The sequence below is a fragment of a genome, unplaced genomic scaffold (genome assembly GCF_019419815.1).
Source record: "Pyrus x bretschneideri cultivar Hongxiangsu unplaced genomic scaffold, Pyrus_bretschneideri_v1 Contig18, whole genome shotgun sequence".
NCBI lineage: Eukaryota > Viridiplantae > Streptophyta > Magnoliopsida > Rosales > Rosaceae > Pyrus > Pyrus x bretschneideri.
The window spans coordinates 4,733,327-4,747,262 of NW_025999479.1; positions in this window are offsets into that span (position 1 = coordinate 4,733,327).

Genomic DNA, 13,936 nt, shown 5'->3' on the forward strand with positions numbered 1-13,936 from the left:
AAGGAAGATGAAAGATCACAATTTGAGGAAGATGAGTTGGACAAAGCCACGACAAGGGTAGAACCACCCTTGCCGCAGCCACCTCAAGACCCCAATTCTTCCACCATAGGTAAGGTTGCTCCAAATTTAATTATTTCTAGCCCTGTTCCACCAAATGTCCCTATTCCTTGCAGGATCATGCAATCCAAGGAAGAAGAGGGTGAGAAAGGCATCTTCGAATCCTTTCCAAAGAATCAAGAGCAAGATGTGGCTGGGGAATATCTAGAATTCATCAAAGAGGATATATTTGAGACAACAATTCGCAAAGAAATTGGATTTTATGACACAGGACAAGTCGTAACTCTCAAAACACCAAATCTAGCTGAATTTTCTAGTCCTACAACTTACGAAGGGGTGTTTAATCTTGCGTTCATGTCGGAGCACACAGGTAAGCCACCTCCCCAAATTTCAATTTTGTTTTATACTAATATGTTGTTAATGATTCAGGCACCCACTTTAGAATTTAAACCATTACCGGATCATTTCAAGTATCACCTCCCATTCAAAGATCACCTCCATGCCGTGGGCACTAGGGGAGTTTAAAAGGAGGTATTGTCCGGCTGGAAGATGTTAAAGCAAGCGCTTCTTGGGAGGCAACCCATGCATTTAAATAAAGAAGACCTAGGAATCTCCGGCTCCCACAACCAGATTTGCGTTCCTAAACCCTACTCTTTATTGCTTTATTTTGCCATGTTTGTCGTGTTTGTTAGTTGTGTTATTTGGTTGTTTGTTTGTGAGTCTATGCTTAAAACATTGAGGATAATGTTTGGTTTAAGTGTGGGGGGGTAAACAAAGTGTTTTTCATGCAAATTCGTGGGATTTTATCACCCATCATTTCTAAAGTTGTTTTTCACTGTTTTTAAGTGTTTTTAGTGTGTTTTGAAGTGTTTTTATGTGTCTTAAACAGAAAATCCGAAAATTTGAAAAAAAAAATCGAAAAAGAGTGTTTTAAAAACCCAAAAAGAGTTGTCTTTAGAGTCGTTTTGTTTTTATGTTGTTTGTGTCTTAGGATATCTTCCAACACAATGATGGGGATTTGGTTTTTAATTGCATGACTATTAAAGAAAGTTACAAACATGGATGGAAGTTTGATATACTCTTTGGTTTATGCTTAGTTGTAGTTGACATTTACAAATTCACATGTAATCACAAAGAAAAAAAATCAGTTTTTGTAACATGCTTGAAGGAAGAAACTCAAACTAACTCTACAACCCTGAGAGACTTGAACCTAAACGTTCTTTAGAGAGTTATTAATCTTGATTTCTTGTTTTTTTAAAGTCGTTGCATGATCTCATTATTCTTTGCTTGGTTGCTACTTAGAATGCGTTTTATCACTATAGTTCCAAATACTAGAACTCATGCCCATTTCATTCAAAGCATAAAATTGAGTGCATAACATAAAACAAGATGAAGTTGTTTAGTTAAAACCAGAGCCAAAAAGCCTTACCCTTTGCATATATATTGTATGTCAACCCCTTTGAGCCTTTGTTAGCCTATTGTCTTTGTTAGCCCACATTATCCCTACCTAGCCTAGAATAGGACTATCCATACCCTTGTTCTTAAAGTATAGTAAAGCATAACTTAGAGGGAATTCCGTTTGATCTAAAAATTGCAGAAAAACTAGTGTGGGGGAAGGGATTTTTGTAGGAATTTATGAAGTAGTATGTTTGTGTGCCAAAGAAAGATTGGGGCACGAAAAAAAAAAAAAAAAAAAAAAAAAAAGTTGAAGAAAAGAAAGAAAAAAAGAGTTGAAAATATGTGAGAATGAACTCACAAGTGTTGATTGTTGAAAGAAAGGGTCCAAAAGTTTGAATTTGATCCTAAGTTTTATGTGAATCGTCCCTTGGTGTTCAAAGTTGATTTCTGCATTCAAAAGTGAATTCTAAGTGTTTATTTCATTACTTTGCTTACTATTGCTTTAAGAACTTTTGTTTATCCTTACCTTTCTTTGTTAGCCAATACCCTAGCCCCGTTACAAACCTTAGACTTCGATCTTGATTGTTATGTGTTTCAATATGTGCAGTTTAAAATTGGTTTGAGCATATGGTATCCTTGGTTCTCGCGTCTAAGTAGTGGCATTCCATTCATGAGATCATATACATGTTAATAATTCCCGAAAGTGCCTTCTTTGATTATACATATGTGAGTATTAGTCTACATTTTTACATCAATCTTCTCACATATACCTAGTGTAGGGAGTATAGTCAGAAAATCTGTGTGAAAATAGAGTGTATCTAGTGAGGAATTGGGGAATTCTCTAAGGCATGTTACTACATTCAAAATGTTGTTTTAATTGATTAAATGGGAGCTAGTGTGTGGTAACTATGGTTAAGTATATGCTCGAGGGTAGGGATAACTAAAATCTATGTGAGTGGTGATCTTTAATATGTCATGTTGCATTGGAAATCCCCAAGGCATTGTTGGAAGGCTTAGATTTTGTTTTGTTTGTTTTATTTATTTTATTTTGCTCGAGGACTAGCAAAAGCTAAGTGTGGGGGAATTTGATAGGAGCATATTTAGGCTACTTAGTTATGTTGTTTCCTTGCATTTAGTGAGCTAATTACTATTTATTTTAGTCTTGTAAGCTATTTTCGTATGTTTTTAGGTCCTAATGGCAAAAGGAGCAAGAAAGTGCATTTTGAGGCTATTTGGAGCAGTTTTGGGCATGGATTGGATAGCTTAACTATGGAGCAATGTGGATGGACGAAATTGAAGTCAAGAGATGCTAGGAAAGCTAAAAATCTGGGGAAAGAAGTCCAAATGCAAATAAGATAAGGAAAGAGAGAAATAAGGAACCTTATCCAAATTTCCTTATCTTATCCAAACCTTATCCAACCTTATCTTATCTTATCCTATCCTAATCTTTTCCTATCTTAATTCCAACTTCAAAGAGGATTCCTTTTCACATTAAATCACCTAAATATCAAGTTCTAGAAGCCCTATTTTTGTGCATTATGTTTATGCCACATGTAACCCTTCTAGAAGTTCTAGAATCTGCCACAAGGACCATTCTTTGTCTTCCTTGAAATCTAATTGAAAGTATCCTTGTTCTTTTGTGATTTGGAGTCCTAATTCCTCTCCTTTTCAGCCCAAATTTGTGCCTCCCCTTCACCCTATAAATACTTGATGCCACAACACTCAAAAACACCACCCTCTACCACAAATTCACACCACACCATCCACCACACCTCAAGAGCCTAAATTCACACAAATCCCCATTGTTGGCAGCAAGGAAGGAAAGAGGAGCCACCTGGAGTGTTTCTAGGTGTATTCTATCTTTGTTTTTAATGTTTAAGTTTAGTTATGTTTGTTTTGCGAACATGTGGAACTAACTCCTTTTTAGTTAGAGGTGAATTCGAAGCTATTATTATATGTTTTATATGAATTGATTACATCCAGTTATTGTTTCTTAAGGCATGAATGATTTGCTTATCTAAGTTATTAAAACTTGTTTATGCATGTGGGTTGGGGGTCGACATTTAATTTGCATGCATGAATTTGATGCTAGAGTATACGGGGGTTTCACGTAATAGTTATTCACTTATATTCACAAGTAGTGGAGGTTGCTAGTCACAATCCTGTTAAGTAAATCCTTGGTATGAGTCTCATGCGTTTCATAGTAGATGCGTATTCCATCTAATTCAATGAAATAAGGAAAATCTGATGGTTAGTTGTGCGATGCAACTAACTTGGGGTGTTGTCATTCATAGTCTAAAGGAATAATAATTGGAAATTGGTTTATATGCATATATCATGTGTGGAGAAGGACCCTTTAACTAGCCTTTCACCCATTTAATTCACCTAATTTCGTTTTTACCAAGTGTTTTCTACAAAGTTTTTGTTTTAAGTTTTAAATTCGTCAAAAACAATCCCCCTTTCATTTAGTCTTGTTATTTGAGTCAAAATCTGTTTTCTTTGAGTCTTTTGAGTCAAGTTAAGGTTTATTTTCGTCCAAAACACTTGTTAGGTCTAAAATTGAGTCTTTTTGAGTGTTTGTCGCTGTTTTGAGTGTTTTAAGTTAGTTTAGAGTCTATAGCGTCTAGTTTAGTGTTTTTGAGTCTTAATTGTGTTGATTAGCATCCCTTCTAATCCCCGGCCTAAAACGATCCCTACTTTCATATACTACAATCATAGGGTTTTAATTTGAGTGTTGGAATATTTCACATCAGTTAGACCATTCTTCTTTCATTTCATTGGTGACTGGCTTTCCATCTCTATAATTATTATATATATATATATATACACACATATATTATATAATCTGTTTTTTATTAGTTCTAACAATCTAAAACAGAAATATGGATCAAACAAAAGTTAGTGTTGTCAAGCAACAAGTTGAGAAACTTGAGAAATTCAAGGGAATTGATTTCAAACGTTGGCAACAGAAGATGTTTTACTTGACAACTCTTAATTTGAGTCACGTCATTACTTCTGAGGCCCCTAAAGCACCAGAAGAGGGAGATATCTCTGCCGAAATTATGCAGTCTATAGAAGCTTGGACTCACAATGAATTTATGTGCAGGAACTACATTCTGAATGCTTTGGATGACTCCTTGTATGACATTTGTTCATCATATAAGATGGCTAGGGAACTATCTCTGGACAAAAAATATAAGTCTGAAGTGGCTAGTTCCAAGAAGTTTGTGATCAAAAAATTTATGAATTACAAGATAAGTGACACCAAGTCTGTTGTCAAGTAAGTTGAACTCTAGGTGATTGTTCTTGAGTTAGATCTGGGTCTGAAAGAAGGCTTCATGGTTGGCTCTATCATAGAAAAACTGCCTTTTAATTGAAATGACTTCAAGATTTATCAAAAACATCTAATTGAAGACATGAGCATGGATAAACTAATTCTCAAACTGTGTGTGGAAGAGAATCATCACAAGAATGAGTAGTATGATGCCTCATCACTGGAGGCAAAAGCTAATATTGTGGAAGGAGGAGACTCACACAAGGCAAAACCCCATCAGAAAACAAACACAAGGATGCTGCAAAGAAAACACTTATTAATGTGAAAGGAAAAACCTTTAAGAAAATCAAATGAGGCTGTTGGGTTTGTGGAAAGGCAGGTCATAGGGCAAAGGATTGCTTCAGCAAGAAGGATCAGAATGCTGAGAATTCCAATCAAGCAAAAATTGCAAAAGACATGTTTGTTGGTGTTGTATTTGAGGTCACTTTATTGACCAATTCCAATGACTAGTGAGTTGATACATGAGCAATAAGGCATGTTTGTGCTAATCGGAATATGTTTGTCTCTTACCAATCGATTGATGGTGGAGAAAATCTGTACATGGGAAATGCAATTGCATTTGCCGTTGTAGTGAAAATAAAAGTGACGCTCAAACTCACTTATGAGAAAAAGCTTTCACTCACCAATATTCTGCATGTTCCTGATATTCGAAAGAATTTGATTTCTGGTTCGCTTCTTAGCAACAAAGGTTGGTTTCAAGTTAATGTTTGAACCTGAAAAGTTTGTACTCACCAAGGGTGAGGTGTATGTGGGAAAGGGCTACCTGGCTGAGAGGCTCTTCAAACTGAATGTACTTTTTGCTGATGCTATTAATAATAATAAGCCTAGTGTTTCTTCTGCTTACTTGATTGAGTTTTCTACTTTATGGCATGCAATATTATGACATGTTAATTTTCGTTCTCTTCAAAGAATGGTTAACTTAGGCCTATTGCCCAAATGTTTCACAAACAAAGTATATAAATGTGAGATATGCACATAACCCAAATATGCAAGACATTTATATAAATCGGTGGAAAAATCCAATGAAGTACTTGGTCTAATCCATAGTGATCTTTGGGATTTAAGTCCACACCAACTCGTGGAGGAAAAAAATTACCTTATTAACTTCATTGATGATTGCAGCAAGTATTTTTATGTCTATTTGATACATAGTAAGGGTGAAGCTTTAAACATGTTTAAAATATTTAAACCCGGAGTCGAAAATCAACTAGACAAAAGAATAAAAGTCTTAAGGTCAGATAGAGGTGGTAAATACAAATCTAATAACTTTGTATAATTTTGTTTAACACATGGAATTGTACATCAAATAGCAGCACCATATACTCCTTAACAAAGCAGAGTTACTAACTGTAAAAATCGGATCTTGAAAGATATGATTAATTCCATGTTAAAGAGTTCTGGTGCACCACATAATTTATGGGGTGAAGCGCTTTTTGTTGCCAACACAATATTGAACCGAATTCCACAGAAGAAAACTAATCAGTCTCCTTTTGAAATATGGAAAGAAAAGTTACCTACTTATAAAATGTTGAAGGTGTGGGGTTGTCTTGCTAAAGTTCAAGTACCTCTTCTGAAGAGATAAAAACTTGGACCTAAAATCATGGATTGTTTATTTCTTTGTCAAGCCAATAATAGTGCAACATACAGATTTTTGGTTCATAAATTTGAAATTGCAAACATCACTATACAATACTTGAATCTGCAGAAGCCGAGTTCTTTGAGGACAAATTTCCTTAGAACGATAAGTCATATACTTTTAATCAAAGAGTACATGATGATACTACAAGAAATAATGAAAACCAAGATTTGGAACCACGAAAAAGTAAAAGAGCAACATTTGCAAAGGATTTTGGTCCTGATTTCTTTACTTATCTAACCAAAGAAAAACCTCAAACTTATAAAGCTGCATTGGAATCTTATGAAGCACCTTATTGGAAAGTAGCTATTCAAAGTGAAATGGAATCTATCATGCAAAAAAAAAAAAAAAAAAATACATGGGAATTGGTTAATTGCCTTTGGGAAATAAACCAATTGGATACAGATGGATTTTTAAGAGGAAATTGAGACCGGATGGTACCATAAACAAGTATAAAGTTCATCTGGTTGCCAAAGGGTATTGTCAAAAGGAAGAACTTGACTGCTTTGATATTTATTCACCAATAGCTAGAATAATGTCTATAAGGTTGTTAATAGCTATTATGTCTGTTTACAATCTTGAGATACATCAAATGGATGTCAATATTGCATTTTTAAATGGGGAATTAGATGAAGAAATATATATGGAACAACCTGAAGGTTTCATTGTTAAAGGTCAAGAAAAGAAAGTTTGTAAATTGATTAAGTCATTATATGGACTTAAACAAGCTCCTAAGTAATGGCATGAAAAATTCGATCATAATATGATCACAAATGGATTTGTGACCAATGAAAGTGATAAATGCATTTATGTTATGTAAACAAAAAATGCTTGTGTTATTGTATGTCTATATGTTGATGACATGATCAAAATGGGAATAAACAAAGATGTGATTAACTCCACAAAGAAAATGCTAAATTCTAGTTTTGATATGAAAGATATTGGAATAGATGGTGTGATTATTGGAGTTCGAATTCTAAGAAATTCAAATGGATATGTTCTAACTCAATCCCATTATGTAGAAAGGGTTTATGATTGTAAACCTGCAGTAACACCATTTGATCGAATTCATAAACTTATTAAAAACGAAGAAGATAGCGTATCTCAATTGGAGTATACACAAGTTATAGGTTGCTTGATGTACAATATGAATTGTACAAGACCTGATATCGCTTATTCAATAAGCAGATTAAGCAGGTATTCAAGTAAGCCTGGAAGAGATCATTGGAATGCTTTAATTAATAAGGGTATTAAAATACTTAAAGCATACAATAAACTATGGTTTGCATTACATGCAATATCCCCTAGTATTAGAATGATACAGTGATGCAAATTGGATTTCAAGGAGCACAAATAGTAAGTCCACAAGTGGATATGTATTTACACTTGGTGGAGCAGTTGTGTCATGGAAATCGTCTAAGAAAACGTGTATAGCACGTTCAACAATGGAATCAATGTTTATAACCTTAGATGCAGTTGCTGACGAAGCTGAATGACTTAAACATTTTCAGTATATAACATAAGAAACGAGAAATAAAAACTTGGTTACGGTAACCGAAGGTTAGGCCGACTACTTACTTTAGTATAGCTACACCTAAAAAAGCTTATTCCCTGTCAATGTTGCCAATTCTCAGAGCTTGTGATTGTAGTATGTATACATTAAGACATCATGGCTACACAAGGTCGAGCCAAAAATGATGAGTATAATGGGAAGTCGAGACATATAAGGTAATGACATAGAACCATTAGACAATTACTCAAGAATGGAACAATTTCCATTCACAAATTTAAATCTAAGGAGAACATTGCCGATCCTTTAACTAAAGGCCTACCAAAGGATCAAGTGGCATTTACATCGAGAGGAATAAGTTTAAAGACAATTCAATGAGTTATTACTTAACAGAAACCTAACCTAGCTAATTGGAGATCCCATCATCTAGGTTCAATAGGCAAACTAGTTAGGGAAAACTCAAAGTAAGAAATACATAATCCTTACTCATTCTTATGATGGAAAACAGTGTGTTGCGTGTAAACGAAGAGGGTGAATTGTTATTCTTAATAATGCTAATATATTATGGTTAAGATGAATATAATAGGATATTCTTGATTAGCATTTCCTATGTAAGATTGATGTGGGGTCGCATCTTTGAGAATTGTTATGGCTAGAATTCTATAAGGGTCTCATTAAATCAAGATTTGTTCAAAACCAAAATGAACACAACCATATGAGTTTGAAGTGTGTCAAGATGTGTTATATGTGATACTTATTTATTTGATTTACTAATAAGAATGATTAGTTCAAGATATTAAATTCACTGCTTGATTAGGTAAATTCGATGAGTACTTACTAGAAAAGGTTCAAGTTCGAAAGACACATATTCGATGCATATCATATCTCAGTTCTCTGGAAAGATATTACTAAATTAGTTAGTATCTTATTTTTCTATTCCAATATGGGGTATTGCTAGAGTTTAAATAGAAAATGTGGGGTATTTTTGGGAATTAATGTGGGATGGCAAGTCCCACATCGGCCAAAACCTTAAGTCAATAAGACTTTATAAGTGAGGGCTCCTTACATGTAATCAAAATGGCTTAAGCCTATCCTTGGACCTTGTGACCTTGGGCTTGGGCTTAGGATTGGGTATATATTAATATGGGCTCTTGGGCTCGGGCAAATGACCTAAGTATTGGGGTTCACGATTTTGTTTTTTGATTCAGTTTTTCTGAAAAGGATAAAATTGTTTCAATCAATAATTACAACAATTCCGAAAGGATAGGAATGATTTCAAAAGGTTGTAACTGCATCCAACAGTTGCAAAATTAGGCCATTATGTGTATGGCTACAGGGTTAAACAAATTCATTCAATAAAAAACTTTCCTCTTACTCTGTCACTGAGAAACACATATCAATTCGCCAAGAATTGAAGTTCACATGCAAGAACTACTGTAGTGGTGTGGGGGCGTATTTCTGCCTTAGGAGATTGCTACTACAAGCCTCTTCTTCCAAAATCAATTTAGTGGTAATTGTTATGATTTATTTACAACTTCGTTTGTATTCATATTGTGTGATTATATATTGTAATTACATTTCAATATAATCTGTGTAATTATATATATATATTGACACACCCCGACCTAAATCGAGGCATGTTGGCCGTCACGTGATGGTGACGTAGCCATGTGCGCAGTATGGAAGTGACAGTGATACGAAGATGTGAGAAATCAAAAATCAATTAACTAATGCACACAAGACAAGTAAATAAGTGCGGGAACAAGTGTTAGAGTGTAGATACGCACAGTCAAAGCGTAGGTGCCAAGGTGCAATCTAGCAAGCTAAATACTAATTATACAGGGTATGAAAGAAAACCCTACATTGATGGATGTCTGTCAGAACCGCCATAGAGTCCTCGTGAGCCACCAACACGCACTTCTATCTAGAATCTGGAGGGGTGCAAAACAAAAAACGTGAATGGGCAAAAACAAAGCTTTTCAAAACCATTTCTCTTTCCAAAAATTATAACCCCTCACCGTAAAATCCGTATAGTTTCCCAGAATATAAAAATACATACATATATAAAAATCATGCTCGAGAGCAATGAAAATCAAATATATGCCATGTTAAGTATCCTAATATGGAAATAAATAGCCAGGTGAAATAAATCAATGTAAAATGATGTCAACCAGAGTCACCTAACGTGACCTGTACGGTTGAACCTATAACTCATCAGATATGCTTGCACACGTGTTGGAACCACCTAATGTGGTTTGTACGACAGGGCTAGGTGCAAATAAGTACGCTCAAGTGCTACGATCAGGTGAAGGCTGTGCGAATAATCATAGGTTACCTATGAGTCGGAACCACCTAATATGGTATATACGACAGGGCTGTGCACCAAACTTGGATCTAAGGTAAGCGTGTGGTGTGGGAGCACTAGCACTGGGGTGCAAGATAATGAGCTCTAAATGCATCTACGTATAACCACAAACAATGCATCCACTATCATCAATATATACTCACCTAAAGCTTACCTGGGCGTCAGCAGCATCAAGCAACAATATGCATATCTATACTAATGCATACTCTAAAGCATAATGCAATTGACATGGCATTTAAGACGTAATTTCATTTAAAACAAATTTCTGGGAAAACGCAATGCATATATACATATCTATAGTAAACCAAAAGCCCACTCACTAGTATGTAGCTGGATCGTAACCCCCGAGTCTCTCCTGACTGCGCTCATCCTCCGAAACCTATAGATGAAATCACTATTTTAACATTAATTTTAAGTACATAACCAAAACTATATAATAACTTCTCATACGTTGCTCAATTAGGGTGTTTAAATATACCATCGTGGCCTACTCAACACCACGAGCATCCCCATATTTTTAAAATAATTTTCTGCCGTTCCACTCGCCGACCACATGTAGGCACGTGCCTGGCACACAGACGGAATTTTAAACGCCATTAGGAAATATTTCGCTAAATAATAGAATATTTCGTTAACTTTACCTGACGCCGTTGGTATATTCCGTCAAAGTTGATAGAATATTCCCCTTCCTTCTCTGGTGGTTCGCCGGATTCCGACACCAATTGCCTCTGCATCACCGGAAAACTGGGAAATTTTCAAATTTAAATATCTCACTCAAATCTCAACCAAACGTCACAAACTCTACATGGATCTGAGGCCCTGAACGAGTAAAACATGTTTTTACCACTTTGAAGTCCTAAAACCGACGGAAAATAGTCGGAAAATCTTTCAATATTTCGGTCAAAACTGCAACTCGAGAAACTGACCTATCCCAACATCCAAAACCTTCCAAAACTTCTCTATAATCTATGTGAAATTGTTTTAAGACTCCCTTGAGCCCTGAAACTTCGTGAAACATCCACGATCATGATAGAGTAGTAGAGCACCTTGCCAGAGCTTGCGAGTTCCTGGGTTTCTGAGGTTCATTCACAAAACTAAAGGTATGATTGGGTTCCTAACCTTGCAAGGAACTCGAAAACAACCTCCACTAGTTCAATCGTGCAAGATGAAGATGGTTGGGTGTGTGTGTGTACGGACTGTGCAGACGAAGGAAAGATCGAGAAAAATGATGAGGGTATGTACGTGTGTGTGAGTGTGTGCGTGTGATCCGGATTGGGCATAGATAAAAGGGATCTTAAGCCCTAATTGGACTGCATGTTTAGGGCTAACAATTGACCCCAAAACAAACCTAAAATTCTAATTGGACCCAAGAAAGTAGGAGGTGTGGTGATTGGTCTATTTCCTTAGCCCAATTACACAATCGTTTATTCGTAATATTTTCGTTAAGTACCCAACTCGGCCCTAAATCACGTCAACACTCTCATGACATCGAGTATGATTTAATTACGTCAACGGGAAAATAATTTAAAACCATATACGTACATTCACATCACTACGACTTGAGGTTATAATCGTCATTTCTACACATACAAGGATAAAATATATATTAATTCAGGAAGGGTCGTCACATGTATTATATAATATGTTTTTTATTGGTTCTAACATCTACTATGGGTCGAGTAATGACATTAATCCCTCTGGCTCGCCTACTTGCTCTCTTTGATTGACTGATAGTGAGTCTTACAATCACTTGTTCTTTGAGTGTTCATATAGTGCTAGTATATGGTCTAATGTGCTTAATAAGTGTGGGTGTGTTCCTCCTCCTTTAGATTGGCATGAGTTTATCACTTGGGCTACTAATAGTTAGACGAGTAAGTCATTGGATGTTACCATTAAGAAGTTGAGCCTCCAAGCTGTTGTCTATGTCATTTGGAAGGAACAGAATAGCCATAAGTTTAGAAATGAGCACCTCTACTCCATATATGTCTTCAAAACCATTGTGAACTTTATAGGACTGCGGTTATGTTCCTTGCAGATTCCCCTCCCTATTACAAATATGCCTAATTTTCAAGAATGGAGAATCCCTATGTAACTGTCCTTTTGGGTCTTCACAGGTTTCGGCCCTATTGATCGAATAAGAAGGACAAAAAGTGCTGAAAGTTTTTTGTTTATATTTGAAACGGGGTGAATAGGGTATTTTAACTTTCAACTACTCTATTTAAAATATAAAATCTATTATTCTTAAATAATAATATTATATTATATAGGTATAAAAAGTAAAAATATATAAGGCTTGAAAGGTGTAGCCTTGCTTCTAACTCGTTCTCACAATATGTTGTTCTGATTTTTGTGTATTAGAATATGTTATAACATAAATTCTAGTGTAAGTATGATTATGTATATCCTTGGTACATTTGATTACTCTTTATGATGGTGATTATTTCTTATTAGACTTGTGTTACATGGAGAACACATTTTTCTCTTTCCTTGGTTTACTATAGATAAAGTATCAAGCCCTGGATTCAAGGTCAGTAGAAATATTAACCCCACGCCCGATGCGAGTGTAAAAGTTAAAAAAAGAAAAAAAAAACTTCTCTTATAACAATAACTCCAAAAATCTTTACATGTGGTACATAAATATATCAAAACCTTGAAATCCTTTGTGTAACACAACCTCAGCTTGTCTAGCATTTGCCTTGCCAATACCACATCTGTACAATAAAAAGGTGAACGGTGAGCAATAACCATTATTGCCTAGCGAGTAGAATATATAATATGTCAATCAAGTGTGCTGTTTAATCCACTCTATAAATATATATTATAATTATATCCAAAGCTTTAACCACATAATTCCATATCACATCGTCCCTTCACATATTGGTTAACTCCTTCATAATATAGCTCACCACATGACCCTTAAATTGGCCTTGCTGCTCTATTGTCCCCGTGTGCCATATAATTATTCCTCAGATAACCTAACACCAAAGTTCTCATGCTCCATGAACAATCTCAAGAATCCACACACATATAATAGTTGAAAACGATTACATCAAATCAAACATACTTGACCTGAAATAGAGAGGTATTTAGAAATAGAGTAAAATCCCATGATAACTCATGGTTTTAGTTATTAGAAATTAAGAATATTTTGAACACATTACATAAACCACTCACCTCGATAAAAAGAACATTGGGAAGACAAGTATCTACCGAATCACACCACGACAACCAATTACTTTCTTTCTTTTCTCTTCTCCTCATTATTTACTGAGCTCTCTCACTTTATGTTGGACCCAAATTCACGCACTGTTGTGGATGGTGGTTGTGGACCAAGTTAGTAAATGATTTTAGACGCAAGCAGTGGTATAAAAAATTGAAGTACTTAGATTTCATTACCATAGATAAACCCTAGATGTGTGTATTTATATCGTGGGAGAGAAACCTTTTTTAGGATAGAATCCTCGTTCTAAGCAAAGAGAATTCTGGAGGATATCTAGAAGTAGATATTTCACTCTCTGAGGAGTTATGATTACTGGTGGCCTAAGCCAATTCCTAGATTGTAGGAACTCCAAGACTTATAGGATCTGATTGACTCTATATTCGGATCAGATCAACTATCTTGCAAAATATGCATGG